Below are 26171 nucleotides of genomic sequence, written 5' to 3'. Positions count from 1 at the left end.
TAAAATTGAGTCATTTTTTTACATTTTATTTTGCTCGTTATACATATCACTCGTTATAAGAAGTACTTTTTAAAAAAGGTTTGACTGTATTGAATCATCATTATCTTTTGTTAATAAATATTTTTCAATCGTTGAACCACTGTGAAAATCTTTTTTTATTGTAAAATTGATTCTTAATACAACTAATTAAAGAATTAATTATAAAGATATACTTTCTCTTAGGAATGTTTAAATAAATAAATGCTACTAAAAGAAAGTGACAGAATGGAAAAGTAAAATAGCTGAAGCAATTCTATTTCATATATGTAGCAATTTAATGATTACTACAGAGGAGATTCAAATTAATTAGAAATATATAAAAAAATCTGTCAATAGAACTAATGAGGCAAAAACAAGAAGAAAACAACTTTCGGAAATGTTTTAGAAGTGTCGTATCAAGAAATGATTGATTGCACTGATAAAATGACATTGATGTATGATACTTGGCGTACAATGAGAATTTATCCTTATAAATCAAAAATAATACACCGCAACAGCTGCTGAAATATCATACTATAAGAGTTATGATCAGATTGTACGTGAGTGGTTCGTTTTCTTTTTTATTTTTAAATAATATACCTTTCTATAATTGATTTTAAAATTTCTTTCAATTTTATATTTAAAAAAATGCATATTTTTTTTAGTTTTATTTCTTTAAAAAATGATTTTTTTTCTAATTTTATAATGCCTTTCTTATTAAATTAATTTATCTTGCATTTGCGATTATTTTTAGTGTTAGAACTTTTAACACGCTATACCATAGCTATCTGTCTTTTCCCAATAGTTTGAAGATTCTTTGAACTTCTGTTGGCCGTTGTTTTCTTATACAAAAATGTGGATAGTTAATGAGCATAATAACCAGTTACAATAATCCTTGTATATAAAGCTTATTCTGTGGTAACGGAGTGACTGGCTGTAATTAAAAAATGTGTCATAGCTATCTAATTGTGGATGCTCATCTAATTTAGTTGGCTTGATGCTGATAATATTTGACCCAACATTCGATGGTGATCGAAAATACAATGCTGATTTGAAACCTTTGTGTTCATCGTGCTTGATTAACACTGAATTCGAATTCAAATCAATTAAATTCTGATCGTTTTCTCAACTTTTAGGAATCAATCCAGAAAATACCAACCTATTTGATTTGGGGATATCGCTTTGGGATCGCTTCAGGAAGATATATATTTATTAATGGAATGAATTTTATTATTCGGATATATTACAGATTGTGAATGGAACATAAGAATTGTTTTCGATACGAGAGAATGACCATGAAATCAGTTCCATATTGATGATAGGACAATGCTCATAAGAATATATAGTGCAGAAATTATACAAAAAAATCTGAATTGTCCTTTTTCAAACGAATTCTGGTACCTTATGTAATTCCACAGGATATGAGTGGAACATTGATGTTATTGTTGAGAAAGACTTGTTAGAAATGCTAGGAAAAACTTATGTATTAGTATTAAAAAAACATTTAAGACTTTGTTTCTTTCTGTTTCTAATTTAGCAATTATTTTTCTTGCTTGAAATAGAGGGAAAAATATTAAAGGAAATTATCTTTAAAAAATAATAATTTCTGTATAATTTATTGAATATGCTTATATTTCTTTATTATTTTTATTTATTTATTTTAGTTTTCACAACTTGAAAATAAATTTCCTGCTCTTTTTATGTTCATACAATTTATTTATTTTTATTTCCAAATAGCAATTTACATTGTTGTTTTTTAATTTCAAATAACCAAATAATGTTTTTATTTTGAAACTGCAACATTTTAAATTGCTTTAAAAATTTTCCTTATTGAGATAAGGTCAGAATTTTTTTCTTAATTTTATTTTTAAGATAAAGATTAGATAAAGATATATGCTGATCTAAGATATAAGATAGATGATCTAAATGAAGTATTAAGATAACATTTTTAATATTCTTTTATACATAACCTTTTTTCATATTTCAATTTTCAATTTTATAATTCATAATAGTCTTAGATAATGATAGAATTATCGTAATCGTAATCGTAATCCAATACATAATCGTTATACTCCAATGCTGTTTTACCTTAAGTTTACATTATTAATGATGTTTTTTTGACGAAGTGTAACTGTCAGTGATTTTTATTTGACCTCTAATTATCACATTTATAATTATTTAGTACTTTCTTCTTATATTAATTTTTGAATAATTTTTCCACTTATTCCTTAAACTTCATTTTCGAACCCGGTTTATAATTATCGTCGTGGAATCTTTTAAAAGAGAAGAAACTAATACTTCAAGAATAAACTGTAAATTGAAACCCCTTTTATTAGGACATAGTAGCACATATGAAAATTTCTCCTCTTTTGACCTTTCACCCCTTGTGATCTAAATTGGTCAGTTTTTCTTCTGTAAACATCTTTCGGATCACATCTGTTTCCGTGTGTCTCTTGTTAATTTGAACACCTGTTGTTTCAAGGGAAATTCTTTGTCATAGTTATATCTTGAACTTTAACCTTTTGGACACTAGGAATATGTAGGGGAGTTTTTAATTGTTATGGTATGATTAGATGAAGACATTTTTTTTCTGGTAACATTTTGACATTTTTCTCCACACACCCTTTCATTAATTTATGTTGACCAATGAGAGGCAACTTAAATTTGGCTGGGTTGGCGAGATTGATGTTTTTATAAGGGCTTGCACGAATTTTAGAGGAAGAAGAAATACATTTTCTTTTTTCGTCGGACATGATAGACATTTTTCTTAACACATGGAATAGCTATAAGATTTTAGATAAGAATTTAGATTGCAAACAATTTTTCCGACTCCAAAGTTTGTGGCAAAAGGAGATATTGATGATAAAGAATATTTCTGATTTGTAAGAAGATTCTTTCCTGTACACCAAGAAAAGCCACAACTGGGACTAGTTTGGTGTTATTTCTTTAAAGTAAGGAAGTGTATTCATCAGTTGCGGAAGGGCTGATCATCTAAACGGTAGGCCTAAAAGGTCTTGCCACGGCTCTTGCACTCTCTCTTGACTCGATTAGGATGATGTCTATATTTTGCAATTGGATTCAGAAATATCTGCTACCAATAGTTTAAATCACTTGTGTCCCAGAAATATCCAAATATCTATAGTTTCCCTCATTTCTTGACTCTTTGAAGATGGCATCCATGTTTAGCGGCAGGAAGAAATACTTGAAGGTAGCTGTTTGATTAGTGGTGTTCCTACAGTGCTCAAGTATCCCGAGCTTCCATTGAATGGTTTCCATGTTTGGTGGCTGGATGATGTTGTGCCTACTTGAGAATTCCTGGTCTGTCGTGCTGTCCAGTTATTTCCTGAGAATGATGATGACGTCCTGTTCAGATAAGTCTTTTCTTAAATATTTGATTCTTTCAACCACGATTTCTTGAAACTTCCAAAGTGAACAATTTTCTTACTTTTTATCTTGAATAATAGCTGCTTTCAAATGTATAAATTTGATTTATTTTTACTTGTGATATCTCTAAGACTCATTATTATTTTGTCTATTTTGCTTTGAATTTATTTGGGTGTTATTTTAAGCAAGTGTAACTAGATGCAATGTTTAAATGATTTTAATTAAGTGTAATTAGATGCAATGTTTAAATGATTTTATTAAGTCTTTAGATCCAGATAAGATCCAGTGATTAAATTGTTATCTTCTTTGTGCGCATACTTTAGAACGATAATTGCTTTGATGTTTATTTTTCACTTATATTCAACAAAGATATTGATTCTGTATAAGGAAAGAATTTAAAATTATTAGTAAGATTTTTGCTGCATAAAATTTTATTCTAATAAGATTTAAATGAGTAATATAATTATTGTTCGTTCTTTGGAGTGTCAATGAATACTAAAGTTTAAATGTTAAAACTCTTTACAAAATGTTCAGGAAAATATTCCAATATATCGGGGATTTAAAGTATTCTAATATGCTTAAAATATAAATCTTCTGACATAATTATTTTATATTTGAGCATAACTGCATAAGAATTTCTATAATTGAAATCAAAGTTCACACAAGAGTTTTTAAATTAGGGAGTGAGGTCAATGTTAAAATTCTGTCACGATTAAATTCTTTATCTGCATAAAAAAAAGGAAAACTAAATGTTATTACGTGCTTGCTACGTTTTTTAAATGGGGCCGACCCCAAAAGTTTAACTTACCATTGCTTTTATATTATGGTGTTTTACTAATTTTGAGTGTGTGTCAAGCTGAAGGTATAATGTCCTAACATATAAGATATGCAATTTCTTTGCAAGTAGTCCAAATTGATGTCATTTAACATTCTTTAATATATAATATATTAATGAATCTGTATACGTTTTTGATTTTCTTTATAAATATGTTGGTGGATTATGACTGTCATTCATCCACGTTGTTTCATAATTATCTGAAAATTGGAAGATCTTTTTAAAGAATTAAAAGTATTGCATGAGCATGCATTCCATAATATATCTTAAGTTCTATGCAATTCCGAATTTCTATTTTCCGAATTCTTTTAGATTATTCGAACTGTAAATTAAAGCAACTAAAATTGTGATAATCTAATCTATTAATTGAATTAAAATTAAGTTCATATTTAAATAAAATCTAATAGTTTCAAAATAAGAATTTATGCTATCAATATGATTCATCAAAAAATTTAATAAAAGTGCTTAATTTTAGCTATGATGGGTATTAGTGTTTTGGAATGATTTTGCGATGGATGAGAAACAGCCCCTTTTTTAATCAGCAGGAAAAGTAAAATTTAAAAAAACACTAAATTATTGAAAAAAATAAGTTTAATAAATGCAGCCAAGCTTTAATACTGGCGTTTTTCGTTGAAGGAAATGATAAAAAAAAATTTTTTTAATTATTCTAAAGGCAGAAAAAGAACAAAGTGAAACAAACAATAGAAGATGACATTTTTTTATTAGAAGCTCTGGTTAGCCCGTAGGTTATTTATTTATTATTGCTGGAAATAAATATTAACGAATATTCGAAATATATAGATTGGTTATTTTAAATTTATAATGCTTACGGATTCAAAAATGCAATTCCAGTTGAAAATTCCAAGTACGTTTTTGTTTTGAAGGGAAGCAGTTTCAGGTATAATAGTAATTATTTTTCATTCCTAGCTGCGAAAATTTTTACAATTTTGCGTATGTGTCATGATGTATTGATTTAGTTGAAATGGGGCTGAGAGAAAGGCTGAAAAGTTTATATTTAATAATAAAGTAAATTGGGATTATTCGCGAACTTATTAAAGCTAAAAAAATTGAGGATAACTATAATATTGGGCGAAAAAGATGCTAATTCACAAATAAAACCGAACTTTTCTGCTCTTAAATTTTGATAAGTTGTCGAATTTTTTGATAACATTTTCAAACTAACAGTGATAATCTATCTCTGTCGCATTTAATGATATATAAAATATTCCTTGTAGTTCACCTGAAGGCTTTTCTGCTTTTGAACTAGCTATATAAGAAAACAACACATAATTTTCAGTGAAAATAAAATACGATCAGAAACGATATGGTATTCACATACATGTGGGGAATACTTCAATGAAAAAGCATGTAATGGGGCTGAAGTCAAGGTCAAAGAATTCTGGATAGACCCTCAACCTTCTGAGTCACGTCTTGGTGGGGTAGAATTGTCGAAAGGTGATAATCTTGGGATACTGAAACGAACAATATCTTTGCATGTAAAGGAAAGAAAAAGTAAATAAAACATGTCATAATAAAAATGAAATATTTCAAAAATCATGTTGGAAAATCTAACATTAAACATTACATCTGAAAGTAATGCAATTATGTCGGCTATTAAGTACCCAAAAAAGCAAAGAGCAAAATTTTATGATTATAACAGTAAAAGATTTTAAACGTTTATATTAAAACATCCACCTCTAAAAGAACAATAAATCTTAAAATAATTTTTATATATTGGGTGATGTAATAACTTAAGAAATTTTAATTGAGTGTTGTTCAGTCCCACAATGTTTTTTATATACTAACAACTCTGCTTCGGTTTAAAGCTTTACAAATTGATAAATAAGATGTATGCGATAAAATTCTTAAGACAAAAATAAAAATGTATCAATCCTTTGTTATTGTATCTTAATATAAGTTAGGCAACTTCATACTTTCGTTAAAAAAATCAGATAACATAATAAAATTTTCCTGGGTTATTTTTAACTGAAGGGTTTCATGCATTTATCTCTTATCTTTTATAATATTCTTTCTATATAAAATCAGTTGCATAAATTCATCTCAAATTAACATGTTTGAATATTGAAAATTTCGAAGCTATACCACAACTAAAGGATTTCAATTTTATGGCATTTATATTGAATGAGAATATCAGCAATAAAAAGTTTTGGACATTTGGCTTGAGAATTTTTTTTAATACTTTAAAACAATACATTCTTACAGATAAAGTTCTGTGGCAATCGTAAAATTTGGGAATCTTTACCATTAAATTAAAACCTTACTCACACTTTCTCAGTTTATGAATAGGGAAAGGTTTTACTAGTAATTTTGTAACCACGTTTATTAAGAAAACCCATAAACATTCTTTTGAGTTTTTGTTTTACCTGGTAAAAAAGCACTGAAATATTCTAATTTCCCAAAACATCATTATATTTTAATTTTCTAGGTTAATTGGATCTGAAAATAAAAAAAGTACTTGGAGCGATTAAGTAATAAAATGCCATTTTATGTCTGAAGTTCATTTACTTAGTTAAAATACGAAATTCTGATTTTTTTTTTCCAGCCGAAAATATTTTAAGAGGTGCATATACGAAAGCAAAACTATATTTTCAATGTAATAGCATTTTTATTTCTCTACGATTCGATTAAGTGCTAGATTTAATATATTATACATAAATTCTTTTTTAAAGATAAATGGCATTTTTTTCTCCTTTTTTAAGTAAGTAAAATAAATTCTCAAATTTGAAAATGGAAAGAAGCAAAGTCTTAAAACGTGTTTAATACCAAAGCAAAAGTTTCACTGCTATTTCAAATGATCCTATCCCAACAATAACGTTTATGTACCACTCAATATCAGTGAAATTATGTAAAATCCTCGAGTATTTGTTTGAAAAAATTCCGCAACTAGTGATTTTATTGAGGCATTCGCAAGGCTCCCGTTTAACAAGTGGAGATGACTCTCAAAAATATAATTATAAAACAAACACGAAAAAGAATTTTAAACTATTGCCACATTCAAAATAAATAAAATTTCTTTTCGAGCTATTTTCAGTAAAGTTACAAGAAGGTACATGAGCCATAACTTTCTCTTCCTCTATTTAATTAGATTTCTTTGTTAAATTTTTATTGGCAGCTTTATGTAAAAATTATCCATTTCAGTAGTTTCTGCTCATTATATATATTTACGAGAGTGGTTTAATTCCTTTGAATGTATTCTTATTATCTCCGATGCCAGAAAGTGAACCTTTTTGCTTTCTCATTACATTACTTTAAGTACACAAATATTTTTTACAAATTGAATTTTCCTCGTGACAATATATATTTTCCTTCAAACATGTTGGCGCTCAACTGGCCAGATCATTTGACCTAGAGCTATCAAACTTGGCACATATATTCTTTGGAAAGTGGAAATTAAATTTAATCGCTTCGGGGCGATTTTTTTTTCAAATTAGGAATATAAGTAAAATTAAAAGAATTTTTTATATTTTGTGATAGCATTCGAAAAGCATTTATTATAAAAAAATTTTTTGCGATCAGCATTTATTCTACATCATCTTAAAACTCAAATTATTTTCAATAATATTTTTATTATGTAAATTAAGTACTTAAACATTTTAAAAATATTAAAATTAGCATGATTTAAAATTAATTTCAAGCAAAATATAGTATGCATGAGTGTGTTACGTTTGAGCGGAAAAATCATTTTCTATCATGTTTGTCAACGCTTTGATGAAAGCTTAAAAGATTGAATTGACTCTTATTGAAAAATACACATAAAAAAGGAGTGATTTTCTGTACGGGAATAAGAATGAAATAAGCATGAATTATGATATTTTCTACAGAAGTTCAAGAAAAAGGTTTATGTGAAGGTTTAAAATATCTGCATTATTAACTCAATAATTTTGTAGTATTGAAGATAAACATGACATATGCATAATGTCCATTCTAATCGGGTCCCTATATATAGTGTGTAAACAGTTGATATTGGTACATACATCCAGCAGAAAAAAATATCTAAATGAAATTAAGAATAATATTTTTGAATACGAAAGAGTACTATATTATGAACCACAAATTTTATAATTTCTATAAATCCTCAAAGTCAGTTCTTTATGAAAACGCTCCTAGACTATTAGCCCACCTCTAGGAACATATACCTATCAGCGCTTGGCGCTTGTTTTCAAGGTTGATTGGCCTAAAATAAGAATTTTTTATACTTTTTTTTTATTCGGTCAACTTTGATCACAGTAGAATGAAACGTTTCTTGATTGAAAATTTGGAATATCAATAATATTTTACTGAATATGATTTCTAATATCGCAGAATTGTATAAAGTTTATACGTCATATGTTATTATTTAATAGCAATAGGATGATCAGGTAATCATGTATTCTTTGCGTGTTAGTTTATGCTTTTGATAAGGCTTTCATAAGTAAATAGAACTCGTCATTCTAAATTAATATTAGATTTTTGTTATCAGTTATATGCTGTTTTTAAATTTAAGTTAAAATGTCTAATCATTTCCTATATTATAGAATTTTTTTTAACAAGCCTAATATATAATATATATAATATAATGATCGATCACAATATTCAGTGTTAATTTATTTTGAAACTTGTGAATTTATTGAAATTCATTAATGCTTTGATAGCTTTAACATTCAATGAAAGGTGCCAATGCACAAGCTCAAATGATTGAATAAGATCTGAATTTTCTCCTAAAAACAATTTTAAAATGTTTTATATGCTATTTATGTATACAAAACAACATATAAATATTATAACGATAAAACTCATAATGAATTTTATAGATATTAATTGCGTAATATTTATGTAAAATATCCGCAGCGTATTTTTACTGTCGATGCAATGAAAAAAAGTTTTATTGTATTGAAATTATGTTTGATGTACTATTTTTGTAAACTATTAAACTTTTTACATTATATTGTTTTCTAAAGAGTCTTAAAATTTCAAGTTCTTGTCATATATATTTTTTTCTAAGATGAAATACTGAAATGTAATTTTTCAATTCATTATTTGATCTCATGCGTCAGGATATTTGTCAAAATTTGGCAAATGAATATTACATTACTTTCAGTCCTAATCAAAATTAAATTTATCACTTATTATATGTATTACGACCAACATTATTTCATTGTGTTGTTGAAATAGCAAACGCCTCTAATCACTTATCATTAAAATAATAATGAAATCTTAAAGGTAACATATCCATTTTTTATCAGGAAAAGGAAATCACTAAAACTTTTTACAAAATGCATAATTAATTTAAATACTTTGTTTTAACTTATGTGACTTGAAGGTGGTATTTTCTTACAAAAATAATGGATATAATGAAGAATTTTAAGAACAACTAGAAAATACATTATAAATATCAAATAAAATATTTTAAAATTATATTATCCAAACATTATAATTATTTATTTGATATTTTAAACTTCTCTAGAGGCCACCTCTAACTGATTGGAGAAAAATAACTTTCCAGCCGCAAAATCATTTTTTCTGAAAGTTAAACACATCTCACTAAATTTAGATTTTCTAGCATCACCAAACAGATTGTTTTCCAGTATCTTATCCTTATGTACGATTACGTAAGATAGAGAAATAATTTTATTTAATCAAAATATTGAAACATTTAGTTATAATGGAACGAAATTCAGAATGCAAATAATACATAAAAAATGAAACTTTCTTTTCGCGAAAAAGGCGTTGAATAAAGGAAGTAATTATTTTGATTTTTTTTTCTTAGGAATTGAATATGTCTGATAGTAGGTAACAAATCAATAAGCATTCAGTTGTGTAGATTAAAAATGGCATTTTTCATTTTAAATAAAAAAAAATATTTTGTGTAAATGTGTGTTTTTTGTCGGAAATTTTCAAATCGATTTCATTTCCGGATGAAAACTTCTGCGTAAAATCTATTTGACTAATAGCTAATTTTAGATTCTTATTAAAAAATAGACTGACATATTTGAAGAGATTATTGTATTGTGAATTATGTGGAAAAACTATAATATAGCTCTGAAAAATATATTTTTGAATGATTTTATACATTATTTTCTTAATATAATTAAATGTGTTATTCGATTTGGCTATATTTATAAAGCGTTTGAAATCAAAATTCTTAACATAAATACAACATTCATTTTCATAATGCACTTTTTAAAGGTCACAAAATGTAAGTTATAGGAAATCACAAAAAATTGTTCAAATGCCTCAATTAAAATTCAAATGTTTCTTTCAAGCAAGGCATTCTAAAAATTATAGTTGTCATTCGATGCAAGATTCCTTTCCATTGTAATTTCGCACGGCGATGTAAAGAAGGTACAAATCGAATATAAGAATGAGATACTGTCATGCAAATAAGCAAGTTATCGGATCACTGTTACGATATTTTATTGATAGTGTATCTGATTATTTATCTTACCGCCGATATCAGGGTGTACATTCTCGTGGAAATTAAGGGCAACATGCTCAAAAGCTACATTGGGCTACGTCCTATTGGCATACAGTTGTAAAGAAAAACTCGTGATAAAAGAAAAAAAATATAATGAAAATATTAACTGTGTAAGCAAACGAACTGGTCGAATAAGTTTTCATAAAATTAAATTATACTATTTTTCAATAAAAGCTAAAGCAATATGACAGAGCAAAATAATTCCAAAGCTTTAAAAATAAAATATAGGAAAATTACATCGAGTCTATTTTGCATGAATCTCTATATTCATGCTATTACATCTTTTGTACTATAAGAAGCAAAAATGTCTCGTTTTTTTATTAATTAAAATAATACTAAAACACAGAATTGATCCGTTTTCAGATAAAAATCATTCATTTAATACAAGAACAAAATGCATAACCAAAAATGATGTATATGACTATAAAATAAATTATTTGTAATTTGTTCAATGCACGTTTGTTATTAAAAAAAATAAAACCGGTTACACTAACAAATTCTGCAACAGATATATTAAGAATGATATTGACAATTCTTTTGATTAAAATAAAGTATCCAATTTAATAATCTTTACTGTTGAGATTCGGCAACAGCGTACCCAATTTAATGGTGAAAATTATGTCAACTTTTCTTATTAGGGAAATATTGGTAATAAAATTAGATAACGTTTGTATCAATTTGAGTTATTTTTTAAATGAAGGTTTTCAGTAATTAGCCCAAAAATATAGCCAACAAAATCCTTTTTTGATCTCTACTTCTGATCAAAATACTTAAGTATCATTTTTCTTGCCGTTGACAAGTTAGTAATACAGAATCAAAATGTTGATGCCATTCTTTGCAAACAAAAAACATAGAAAAAATTTGTATTTGAAAGCCTTTCGAAAACGATAGCCCTCAAGACTTTACTAAAATGTCACAGGAAAGTGCTTACTCGAAATGCCTTGTCGTCATCAATCATTTAAAAACAATCCGAGTATGTCTTTATGATGCGTATCATTATATTTCTCAATGAATTGACATACCGTGAGATTATAAAAAGCATAAGACTTTTCGTAACACTTTACTTGTTGCGACAAAAAGAAAATTATCCTAACAAATGGGCAACAACTACTGTGATTTAATTTTTGAATTTTTGACAAAGGAAAAAGAATATTTTATCTACTTTCGAATAATTTAAAATTCCTTAATAGTTTCTAATGATGGATATTTACACGTATAATTTTGATAAATGATAAAACAACGCTTTGATAACTTATAAGTAGATCTATGTGTATTATAATCGATATTTTTAATAGTGTACTTTGAATATGTTAGATTCAACTTTCTGGAACAAATTTTCCCAAAATATGTTGCGTGTAATACAAAAGGTAATCAAGACATTGTAGGAGGAACAATTTCCTATAAAAACTCAAATGATTATTGGAAATGAATGTATGATGATGTCTATTTTAATGCTTTGATTTATATCTTGTATACGTAGGGCAAATATGATGGCATATTTTTAATTTTTATATATGTGTTAATTTTCTTTAGAAAAACGAGTCTTTCCTGAAAAATACTGAGCGTGTGTTGTTGCATACTTGTAATTCTATGAAAAAGATTTTTTTATTAAATACTCTAAAAATGGTATTTATATTGTTAACAGCAAAAAGAGAACTCTTAATTTAAAAGGTATTAGAAAATATGAAGGAACTGGAACAAATGCAACATAAAATAGCTTAATATTTTTAACTTGCATATATATTGTTTTATAATCGTAATAGCTAAATTTTTTTCATGATATTTTTTTTTGTGCTGTGGCCAATAAGATTTTTTTTACAAAATATTCTGAATATAATAATGAAATAGAAATGATTTCTGCAAAATCTTTAAGATGTGGGATATGAATATTTATTACATGAACATATTTTTAGGTTACTATAATGCTTGGCACATTCTTTTCAGCTAGGCATTTATCAAAAAAATCTCGAACTAAAAAATAAATAAATAAAAAGGAAAAAAATGAAGTCGTATTTATTCTTGAAATCTCCATCCCATCGATGACAGACGTACTTCTTTCGGGGAGGGTTGTACCGTGGCCGGTGATGGCCCTAAGTACTCAACGACAGTTCCCGCCAGTGTTGCTGTTGCGGCGGTCCGGTCATTCAATTAAATGGTTTAAATCCGTGTGCCTTCGTGGCGGGTCGGAGAGTCAGTGGATGACTTATCTTTGAAATCTACTTAATCTCATTAGATAGCTTTTCAATCTTTGACACCCAGAAAGTTATTTTTAACTATATTTTGTCACATCGTATGTTCATAAAAGCAGACACTATTTCTTAAATATTAGTTCTCTATTCCCGACAGTGAATTTCTATCGACTTAAGTCATCAATCACTTATTGGTGTAGCTTTAGTAAATGCTATGGTCCGAGTGAATTCAGAGGTTTAATCCGCACTTATTATCCTCTTATTAATACCACGACTCGTAAAATAATTATTTACAAGATAGCTAAATATTTCCTTTGAACATTCTAACTATGCAATCTACTTAGATGATTTTCTCATGTCTTCTTTATTTAAAACAAAATTACAATAGCAAACAGCTAAATCAAAAACAAAAGCAAAATATTTTTTTAAAAAAATTAACATAATTAGAGAGAGGATAGAAGAAAGGGAAAGAAAAATATTGAATAACTTTTTACATAACATTATTAATATAAATTATCTTTTCAAAATCAATTCCAATAGCGTAACATCCTGCAAAGATTTTAATTCGAAACTTGTTTAACTTTTTAGCAACGAAACCACTTTTGTTTCCTTTAAATGATAGGACTTTCCGAAGCCTCAAATTCTTATCAGTTTCTGTGTTAAATTAATGCAAATATCTGTAGAAAACTTTACCGACACTTCTCGAAAAGAAATTTGAACTATTCCAGTTTGCTCTGAGATCGGCAACAGAGAATTTTTGAGACCCATGGGAGTTTGAAGCTGTTCTTACAATTTTATGATATCAGTATTCCTAAAAAATTGACGATAAATCCTTTGTTACTATTCCTCTCTCCTATCTCCCCCTTCTAAAATTAATTATAGAAAGAGGATAAAATAAAAATCCCCTTCTTCTACTTTGGATCTTCTACTGACTGCAATAATATGCTCTACCATGCACTGATCGTGCAAGGAGTATTTTAGTAGCAAATATTCTTATTCCCGGGACTCAAAACTGCCAAAATGATTTTTTTAAAAATTATTCATTCGGTTCTTCACTCATTTTCTATATAAAACCGGACATAAGAGAAAACAAGACCTATATTTTAATTAAATTCAAATCGCTGCTTCCAAATCTCGACAGTAAAGAAAGTAAATAGTAAAAAGAAAAAAAAATCAAAACTGTAGAAAGATGATAAAATAAAGATCCCTTTCTCCTTCTTCTTTGGGTCTTCTACTAATTGCAACAACATGCTCTACAGTACACTCATCGTGCAAAAAGTGTTTTAGTAGCAGATATTCCTATTCAAGGAACTCAAGAATGTCAATACGATAGCTAAATTATTCGTTCCCTATAAAACCGGATATAGGCGGAAACAATATGTATACTTTATTTAAATTCAAATCGCTGTTGCCAAATCTCAACAGTAAAGAAAGCAAAGTTTCAAAAAAAAAATTAACACGATGAAAAGAGGACAAAATAGAAAGTATTAAGAAGTAAAAATAAAGACAATAATTCCATTTTTTTTTAGTCACAAGAAACAATCAAGCATTTCCGTCGCACCATGGGTTACTGAAAAACGATTCTTTGAGGGATTTGTTGTCGTTGTCAACAATTTTGTAGAATAATAGCATATTAAATTAAAAGCATTCAAACTGCACGACTGTTTTTATAATTTCAATATCTGGCTTTTTGAACGTTTAGAATTTAAATTCACAAATGTCTCGAATTTAATTGGAAAACAAATTATTTCTATCGAGTATTAACCTTTTGCAATCGGAAAAGAAATTCGATGCATACTTATTCACTTAATAGAAAGACTTGTTTATTGCTCAGAAAATTATATATAATTGTTGATTTCTGCCCTTTAATTAATTTACATCTTCTTACTACTCTGCAGGTGTCTTTTAACAATTAAAATGAAATTAATTGAAACGTTAAAATGATTCAATATTTTGAATAGTGAGTCAGTCACCATCTGAGTGTAAAGAGTTAAAACTTAGCATCAATAAGATATTTCATGAATACTTAACACCTTTTAATACAAAATAATGCACTGGAATTAGCTAATGCATTTAAAATAAAAATTTTATTAACTCTTAAATGCATGAATTTTTATTTTTAATAAATAAAATTTGGAATTTTCAAAAAACTACATTAAATTTCTATATTGCCATGAGCAATCACTCCTTTAATACTTACCTTTTACAATTGTATTTACCTATTTTCTATTCGAAAATAATATTTCCTGTATGTTTTTATTACTTTTTATACAAATCTTAAATTTTTACACCAGCCGTTATGAAGTTGTACTCGGATAGCGCCAACAAAGAAAATTGTCACAGATAAAGAAATAAATTCTCAAAGATTCTAATTGCATACAGAAACAATAAAATAGTTTGGGTAAAATTAAAATTCATAAATGGAAAGGTTGCTATGTAAAAAGTTATGAGGTTTCAAACATACGATACAGATATGCATCTGTGTGCATTTAAGGATTAATTACGTACAAAATTATTATTGATACCTAACGTTTTTTGAAATTGTAACTCATTTTGTTGAAAGGGATACAGTAAATCACAAATTTGCTGTACCGGAACAATTTTAAGCTATATCTAAAGAAATGAAGCTATAAATAATTTAAACGGGCTAATTTAATTCATTGCAGTATTTGTCAACTTTAATTAATAGAAAATTATAGAATCCAAAATCATTGTTTGCGTTAAAGGCATTATAAAACATGAAAACATAAGTTGTTAATCCTCATTTAATAGTTATTAGTATTCAGAACCTAAATGCAAATAATTAACGAATTCTTATATTTCAGTTTCTAAATTTCGCATAAGGAAAAAAAATCTATAAAAATTCCCAATATTTCTTTTGAATTGCATATCTTATTTCTATTTGCTGTAAAAATATTTATATCGACTGACAGTTGGAAATTTAGATTGACATTTAATAGTAATTATAAATTTCAAAATTATTAAATGCAAATAAGAACTCAAAGTAATTTACCGTTATTAACATAAGAAATTATTGGAAATAATTGCATAAGGAAACATTTCGAATCAGAATTGGATCTTGAATTTTTACCTGCACAATATTCTATCTAAATATTCCCTATTTTTTACAAGAACTAATATATTATTTACGTAATTGAATTCAGATTTTTAAAAATAAAATTACCATTAGGATGTTTAAATTAAAACCTACATGGAAGACTGAACTTAAGCCTTACGAATACAGTTTCTGAGAGATTATGAAGGATATTTTAAATTTCTTCAGATACCAAGAACAAAGTTTGATTGTCATTATGGGCATCGGATATTCAAGAAAAGAGACGATACGATTTTAAAGTTTTGGGTTTCTTTTTACTCCCAGCGTTGAGTCTTTTATGGAATGTTCTCTCCAATGTACAGATCGTGTCCTGAGATTTTTAGCGGTAGATATTCTTACTGCAGCAGTCTCGAGGCTCATAAAAGAAACGTCAACATGACAGCCGAATCGTTCTTTTGTTCATTCTGCCTATAAAACTGTACCTAGACGGAAACGTGATCCGTACATTATTTATTACAGAATCATAGCTTCCGAATCGCAGCGACCAAGAAAATAAATTGGCGAATCGGTGATGGAAGAATAAATGAAAGAAAATACACGTGAAGGAAAGGAAGAAATGCATTCTCTCTAAGATATAAAAAAATATTCACACGTGTTTCTATCATAATATCAAGCCAACCCCCGAGGAGGGATTTTATGTCAATGTCAACCATACGTTATGGAATAATGCAATTTTCTCTCCTCTAAATAGTTCTTTAATTTTAAATTCATATCTAAATGCAAATACTTGAAAATATTGTTTTGACTGCACTGCCATAATATCCATAAGCAATAAAAATGGCATTTTGCATTAAATCATTTTTCTGATAATATTGATAATGAGTAATAAAAATTATATATATGTTATAATATTGACATTGAGTAATAAATACTCGTTTATATAGTTACAATATTGATAAAGAGTAATACATACTCGTATAATATAATTTTGATAATGAGTAATAACTCTTATCACTTCAGATATTACTAGATTTCTTCATGGATGATTTTCATTTCAATATTTTGTTTAATTAAGAATATTAACAAAATGAATGTATAAATTATATAATCTATGAACCCCTACATCAAGAGAAATTTATTACGGAATGTGAACTATGTATTGGTAAAGAAAGAGAAATAATGAAAATAGCTAATGATAAGCAATATTTTGTAAGAAATAACATATAATATTACAGTTCGAAGCCTGATTGACTTTTGTTTTCATTAGAAGATAGTACCTCACAGAAAATCTTTTTTCTATTGAATGTAATGCTTTTATTATATTACATAGTCTTTGCTTTGTAATCTAAGACATTTCTATAGAATAATTTATTATTCAATCTAATAATACTAATGAAAAAGAATAGGTCGAAATATTATAATAGACTAAATAAAATATTATATATTTCAATTCAGGAATTTAGTTCATTTAAAAAAATCGATTTTTTTAAAAAATTATTATTTAAAATATACGTATAATGGTATTTATTAACACAGAAAATTAATTTCGAATAATATTTTAATTTCTTCCGAAAATGTTGTTAAATTTATCCAGGAAAAACTATAGTTACAAAAAAAATGAAAAAATTTATATTTTTAAATGTTATTTAAGATTTTTTATTATAACTAATTTTTGATAGCTTGAATATTTATTCATTGATTTTAATCATCCAAATTCTTGCTGACTTTAGCACGAGAATATTTATTAAAACTTGGCTGTTCTTACATCTTGCCCAGGTTATGAGGCAAGTTGTAACAGATGTGAAGCAAATTGTAAAAAAAAAAAAAACCTCTTTAGCATTTTTTAATAAAATACATTGGGAATGGGAGCATTATTTTCAAATGACATGATTATAACTGATATCAAGTAGATAAAGTAAAATAAAGGTAAAATTACGTAAGCAATCAGTATAAAAATCGATCTAAAACAAAATTGGAATTAGCACAAATAAATGATGGACTGATTCTTAACACACTCGTTTTGTATTTGCATTTCATTAACTACTAAATCCATTCTCCTACCTCAAATTTGTGGGTCAAGGCCGTCTGTATGCATTCCTTAGCTTCAGGACCGTAATACTCCATCGAAATCGGGATTCGAGGCAGAAGAACCGCCTTGTAAGTGGTCTTAGTGCACTTTAAATTTACCCCTTCCCTTCTTCGGTACGGAATTAGGAGAAGCCTGTTAGAATAAACTTATAGTGTGTAATAGATAGATATGAGAAAATATTTCATTTACCTTCTATTTCCTGTAATAGAAAGGGGCAACTAAAATAGCAACAATTAGTAACTCAATTGTTAAGGAATTCATGACGAAATACTGCAACATTAATACATTGAACAAGCACAAGGAAAAAAATGCACATTACATCAAAAAATGAATGATGTTTTTACATTATAGAGTTCTACATTAAAAAATGTCATCTGTCGGCCATATTAAACAGTTAGTTTTTTTTTATTTTTAAAGGAAAAAAATACAAGTCCAATAAAGACTTACCATCCCATGCATAATCATTTCCATCAAAACAAATTTACTCTGTCTATCCCAATAGCGCTGTTGTGGCCTGGCGGTAAGGCCTAAGCTGCGAACCGGAAAGTTTCGGGTTCGGGACCAGATTCCACCAAAGAACCACCGTGTAAGCTGGTCTGGTGTACGTTCAATCCGTCGGGGCTAAACACACTCCCGCTGGCATGGTGTGGAAGTTTGTGGAGGACAGTGCCAGCTCAGTTGTCGTCTTCGTTTTGATCGTGGTTCAAAATGACTCGATCATTCCTGAATTAGCCCTAATGTTCTTTGAAAGGGCGTTAATAGAACTAAACTGCCTATCCCAAAACAACTCTATAATTACTTTATAACTGAAAGTTAATGTAACAGACTACAGTACAATGCATCGCCAGATTCGATTAACGCCACTCCATTCAGTGAAATTAAACATCCATTCTTTATTCAGAATACTATGTTAGATCAATATCCTCTACTTTACCATTTTTTTGGGGGGGGGAGGGATTTTCTCTTCCCAATCATTTGCCTTTTTTTAATCCATCTTTTTTCATTTCTTATTTATTATATCATTCTTTTTTCCCTTATTTCCTTATTAAGTGGGTATATAAGAATTCTTGTTTTGTTTGCTTCATTGACTCTGAGGCAACTACTCAGAGGGACCTGATTTGAATATTTAAAAACGAAAGATTAAATATATGAATCAAACACAAAGAGAATATCTAGAAAATTGTAATATGTTATCACCTGCTCCGAGGTTTTGTTACAGATGTTGTTTACTTATCCGAGATTTGGTTTAGATTTTTTGTAATCACTTGCCCACCTTATATCCTATAAGAATTTGCGCCATTACATATTTCAGACATTTTTGTTGATTTATAACAAATTTTTGAATAGTAAAAACATGAATAGCTTTTACAAACTAAAAATATAAGTTAAATAAGTAATGGTACACTGGCACCTCCTCCCAGCCCTGAAGCATACGATTAAAGTTGAATAACCGATTAAAGCGACAACATTGGCGAAAACTGAGGTTGAGTCCTTAAAGGCAATAGCCGGCCATAGCACAATCCTTCCTGTGGGAAGTATGTCCCGTCATCGATAGGCGTTGTCGACCCCCACCATTTCTGTACCCAACTGGGTGTCGAGAACCAACCACCATGCCGGAAACTTCTCATCCTCATATCTGTGGTGCCCCCTAGTGAAAGAAGGTAAATAAGTAAGAACAATTTTAGGTTCAACTAAATTATTTAAATCTTAAATCAAAATTAATATAAAATCTTTTTGCTACCTAAAAAGGAGCACACATTCGCAGCTTTTTAGCTTGAAATTGACTGAGCTAATATAATAGACTTATCATAATAATTGTAATATGTTTATACGAAATTCTGATTTAAATTTTAATTACTACTGCGTGAAGTGTGCATTACAACCTATCGTTTTTACAACTGATCTTTGACTCTCCTACTTTTTGCAACAGAAAAAACATAAAAATATAGCATCATCCTATAAAAAAAACCAATTCAATTTTATGCGAACTACATTCCCTTTGATGAAAATCCATGTAACTTGTTTTAAATTTTCACTCTTATTTATGTATTTATTTCTAATAGTTAGAGAAGAAATTCCGGCTTTAAAATAAAATTATTTCTACAACTCAAAGTCTATAAACTTTTTTCCAAATCAGATTGCAAAATAACTTATCTGAATATTACACATCTCCAGCTTGTATCCAGAATGAGCTTGTATTAATATTAAAATTCATCATAATCTAACATAATTTTTAAGTTTTCTTTGCAAATATCAATTGAATTCTTTTTTTTGTTTCGATATTTTTCAATTTATATTTTGATGCATAATGTTAATTTGACTATCAATCTTCTGTAGAATGAACTATATTTCTTACGAGAAAAAAAATTCAAAGAAAGGGAACTCGTACGTATTACAAACTTCTAAATGCAATGAGTAAATTTTATTCCAATTTAAATGAAATAAATTATTTGAATATATTTTTCTTAAAATAATAAAGAATCCAGAAATAAATTCTATTAAATATAATCTCATACAGTTTTTAATAAGACTTTCGTTGTGTTCCGTAATTTTGTATCCGCTGTATTTCGTTGTATTATTTTATATATTTACATTTTATAATAATTAGGAAAAACCATTCTTATGAGACATAAATACATAAAAATTCTTAAACCATATTTGTACTGTTTTAATAAACATTTCATATATATGATTTATGGTATTTAATATTAAGTAAATAAAATCCTTGTAATAATGTTACAAGTGTGTACTAATTCTTCGCTTTTCTTATCCTTTTGAAATTTTATAGAAAAATTTGAAATCTAAAATTAAAGGCATTTTCTTCTGGGATAAAATGTCCTCTAATACAAATATCGGCCAATTTTCAATTTTCAAAATTAAGAAAGAGAAATATTTCACGAATTTATTCCTTTATATTTATATATATAATATATACATATATTGATTAGATCGACTTGGGGAAATAACGACCTACACTTTTTCCCAGAAAGATTTTACTTTTCTGTTCATCTCGGATATTAGAGCTACTGTTCAGAAAGAATATTCAGAAGACGGTTTTTTATTTTGCTTTACTAAACCGAATTTATAGCACAAGTTCATTCGTCAATGTCTTCTGTATTCGTAAACAAGCATACTACATGTTTAGACTTTATCATGTTATGTTTTTGTTTTGTTATCCTTATCTTGTGCAAGCTGCAGAAAAATATAGTTGTTCTGATATAAACATTTCAGATAATGGACTTACCTATCCTAGACCAACATAAGCTACGTTTAGATTACGATTCGCCAATAGGAATTCTTTATTTCATGGAAGAGAATTTCATTCACTTCATTCGCCAATAGGAGTTATCTTTTATTTTCAATAAGCATTGCAGTAAAAAAGGTTATGAATTAAAGATACTTCTTTAGTGAAATTGAAATACAAAGTTGCTATTTATATATTGAAACAACTTAAGTTTAAATAAACTTATTAACTGATGTTATATAGTGACAGAAATTACAGATGACATTCGATTTGCAGGTAGAATATTTAGAATATATATATATATAATATCAATTATATAATAAAGTTTCAGTGGATTTTTTTTGCCTTATTTATTTATTCTCCAATACGCTTATGCATCATATTCGTTGTTTGACTTGGTATCTATTTAACAATATAAAATAATTTGCTGAAATATTTAGTGAGTTCGCTTTTATTTTATACGAGGAAATAGCTTCATAAATCTTGATTGCCTTCTGAGAAGACGAAAGGAAAATTCAACTTGGGAGATTTTATTGTCGGTATTGTTAATAAGTGATAAAAATTATTTTCCTGAACTTCAAATAGATGGTTTTTACAAAGCTAATAGACTTTCATTATATTTATGAGCCTAAATGAGATAAATATAATTTTAATATGATCCCCTGCTTTGTTTCAAGTAATTAAAAACGTAGTATGTAATACAAAAAAAATTAATACATTTACATTTAACGCGAAAAAAAAAATTGTATAATATAAACATCGTTTTTAATCTAAACATGCTTTTCTTTTACACTTTGTATCGGGAAGTAAAAGCAGTGACAAAAATTAGAATATTATCTCGGAAATCAAAAATATATTTTAAACTTTATAACATACGATGGACTACTTTAGAGATCCTTTCAAGAAACATTGACATAATAAAATATCTTCAAGTAAATGAGAGATTATTGTCTGTGCATCAAAAAGTTTTTTTTATTTTAAATCAAAAATATTCATATAATCTGCCGTTCAAAATGTATGTATATTTTTAGAACTAAAGTAATTAATTATCCAATATTTAACAATTAATATTAAATCCCTTTATGGTAAGGTAAAATTATTAATGTAACATGTAAAAGTAATTACAAAATATATAATAAATATATAAAATACATAAATTTATAAAATAAATACATGCATACATAAAAATATAAAATACATAAAAAAATATATATATATAAGTAGTTACAAACTATTTTTGCCTACCTAAAAGGGATAAAAAAAGTACCATCTAAGATAAATTTGTTCGTAAACAACAAAATATATTTTTAAGTCTTACACTAATGCATACTGATTTGTTATTGTAAATTTTCAATTTGTACAAAAACACATTCTGGTGAATTCAGATGTTCTCGTTTATTCAGTGACTAAAATTTCTCTATAGACGTAATAAATTTTATCTTTATATTATAAATAAAAATAATTTGTAACTAAACCATTACTGAGCATTATTATTTGTGTTGGAATAAAGTGATTGTAGTAACTTTTATTTTCATTGCATGCTCAATTTCGTTCCTTTCTACATGCTATTTTTGAATTGTTAAATACTGAAACTACACTTTTTCCTTTTTCGAATTTTGCAGCATGCAAAAATGTATTTTTGTTTATAAATTGTTTACTAAGAATTAAGTAAACAAATGTACCAGGATTCACCTAGAGATCGTAATTTAATAGTTTCGAAACGAGTATTCTGTTTCTAAGAATTTTTTACTTTTCTTCTAGCAATTACAGAAACATTTTTTAAGTAGTAAATGTCACAGTAATAACAATTCGAATATCTAAAGGATCTTTCATTTAGGATGCAATAAAAGCATGAATATTTTGTTATTCTGCGATAACTGTCTTGAAATTATTTCTGTATATCTTGCATTTACTCTTAAACTCTGATATTAAATTAAGTTACATATCCTTAAATTGCATTCGCTTTTGTGCATACGATAACCTTCATTTTGTTTAACTGTATAGAGAATTCGTGTATTTATGAAACACAAATCATTTTTTATAATGTGTATCTATCTCTCTCTCTCTCTCTCTCTCTATATATATATATATATATATATATATATATATATATATATATATATTAGTTTTTTTTAGCAGAAATAATTGGTCCCAAGGATTCCTTTGTGAAAAATTTTAATTGTAAATTTTCGGAGATTGCAAAATACTGTAAATTTTCGGAGATTGCAAAATACTGTAAATTTTCGGAGATTGCAAAATACTGTAAATTTTCGGAGATTGCAAAATACTGTAAATTTTCGGAGATTGCAAAATACTGTAAATTTTCGGAGATTGCAAAATACTGTAAATTTTCGGAGATTGCAAAATACTGTAAATTTTCGGAGATTGCAAAATACTGTAAATTTTCGGAGATTGCAAAATACTGTAAATTTTCGGAGATTGCAAAATACTGTAAATTTTCGGAGATTGCAAAATACTGTAAATTTTCGGAGATTGCAAAATACTGTAAATTTTCGGAGATTGCAAAATACTGTAAATTCTGCTTTCCTGAAATGAATATTCAATTACAGTGGCCACTTCAATATAAATTCTTTTTTCATGGAGTATAATAAATAAATCACATTATATTTAATTAATAATACGATTTCATTTGAGAATTTTCATAGCTATTACTCATTTATACATGCAAAAAATATTTAAATGGCATTTAAAATTGTATCAGAATTGCATATCTTTAGAAATATATTTAAAATTTCAGAAAAATGAAAATATTGGTATAAAAAAATTTGAAACTATTAAAGTATTTATTTTCTGAACTGTTACATTTTATAGTGTTATATGAGATAAATGAAAATGATGACGACAATATGGAGAAACATAACAAAGAAAATATCTTATTCATTTAAAAACTTCTTTATTTTACTTCAGTTTGCTTAATCGTCCTTTTAATTAATTGAATACGAATTTTCTACTGGATCAAAATATGGAAAGTCCCTCTTTGTCAGTTCTGAAGTCAAGTAAACTATTCCGAAACTTCGTCTCTGTTATCCTTATCTAAATCTAAACATAATCGCACATAATGTGAATTTTTGTAAACTAGGCAAATCTTTAATTATTTTGTTTCAAGTATATATCTGGTGAAAATTTAAAAGAAAAGTTTTTCTATTAGACTATAGAAGTTCTCATTTTCTGTAATCTAATCTTGAAATAAAAAAAAATCTTGGCAATCGAATAATTTTCCAGGGAAGAAGAATAGGCTAATAGAAAATGTAATTTACGTCCTGAATCCGCTTCATTTCGGTAATTACATTTACAGAGATTAGATCATATTAGATGGCTGGGTGACGCCCATAACTGGTTGTAATCATTCTTTAATATACACCTCAGGGACCGCCTTGGCCTGGTGGCAAGTTCTCGGCTTCGGAAACAGAGGGTTTCAGGTTCGAGACCCAATTCCACCGAAGAATCGTCGTGTAAACGAGTCTGTTGCACGTTAAATCCGTTGGCACCAAACGTCCTGCTGCTGGTGTAGTGTGGAAGTTTGGAGAGATGTTGCCTCTGGTGTCTTCCTCTTCATCTGACCGCTGTTCAAAATTACGAGCCCTAGTATTGCTTTAAAATGTGACGTTAATATAACTAAACTAAAACTGGACATTTTCGACTGTATTTCTGGTCTGAAATTTATACCGAGCCTTCAATGCGCTCATATTAACAATAAATTGATAAAAAGAAACAATGGTTTGATATTCGTGTCTGAAATTCAAGACCTGAGTTTTTGCCTTTCTTTAAAAATAATATTTAGCAAAAATGATACGGTTTGAAATTAAGATTTAATGAACTCACTGGAAATGATAAATTGTATATTTGATAAAAATGACTCTTCTGTATATGTTAATTTTAAGTATTTCAAAGAGCTGTACTCTCACCCTGTATATGAAAACTTTAAATTCCTCAACAGCCTCTGGGACCGCAGTGGCGTGGTGGTATGATCTCGGCTTCGGAACCGGAGGGTTTTAGGCTCGAGACCCAATTCTACTGAAGAACCGTCGTCTCAGCAGGTTTGCACGTTAAACCCGTCCAGGCCAAACGTCCTCCCGCTGGTGTGGTGTGGAAGTTTAGGGGGGCGCCAACTAAGGTGTCGTTCTCGTCATCTGACCGCGGATCAAAATTGCGAGGTCCGTCCCAAAATAGCCCTAGTGTTGCTTTAAATCGGCAAGTTAAAATAGCTAATCTAATCATCAGCCTATGACGTATAAAGATACGATGCCCTAAGATTATAATAGGTCATCGCTTATCTGAAGGATGTATCAACTGTTTTGTGGTTGTGTTAGTCAATTATTCTTCTTGCGTAAAACTTTTGAGATTGGTACGGTCAGGGCTGTTTGAAACAAACCCTTACACTCGTATTTCTTTTCGAAAGTCAGGGCCATTTGGATACAACTGGCGAGAAGGTTTCAAATAAGATTTCATTTGAATAAAAGGACATTAACAAAATGCAAGAAAGAGCTTTTAATTTCTTGTAAAACATAATGCACCAATAAAATGAACTACTTTGAAAGCAAAACCTTATCTATGGCACTTTTTAACAATTAAGTTTCAGAAATATAATGAAAAGCAAAATACCCAATAAAAAAAATTAAATGACAAAAAAAAGAAAATTTAAATGTTCATATGACTAATTTATTATTTAGATCATTAACTGAATTTAAATGAACTTTATTGGTTTGCACACTTCCAAAAATTTTCTTTTCTAAAACTTTTGTCAAATAACCTGTTTTAAAATGGATACAAAGTACATTTGAAAATGAAGTTAAAATACTTTTATCATTTTGTCTTAAACACAATCTTTCTTGGCGATTTTCTATAAAATAACAGGAACTAT

The sequence above is a fragment of the Argiope bruennichi genome, chromosome 2 (genome assembly GCF_947563725.1).
Source record: "Argiope bruennichi chromosome 2, qqArgBrue1.1, whole genome shotgun sequence".
Classification (NCBI taxonomy): domain Eukaryota; kingdom Metazoa; phylum Arthropoda; class Arachnida; order Araneae; family Araneidae; genus Argiope; species Argiope bruennichi.
Note: the sequence above shows the minus strand (reverse complement) of the source record.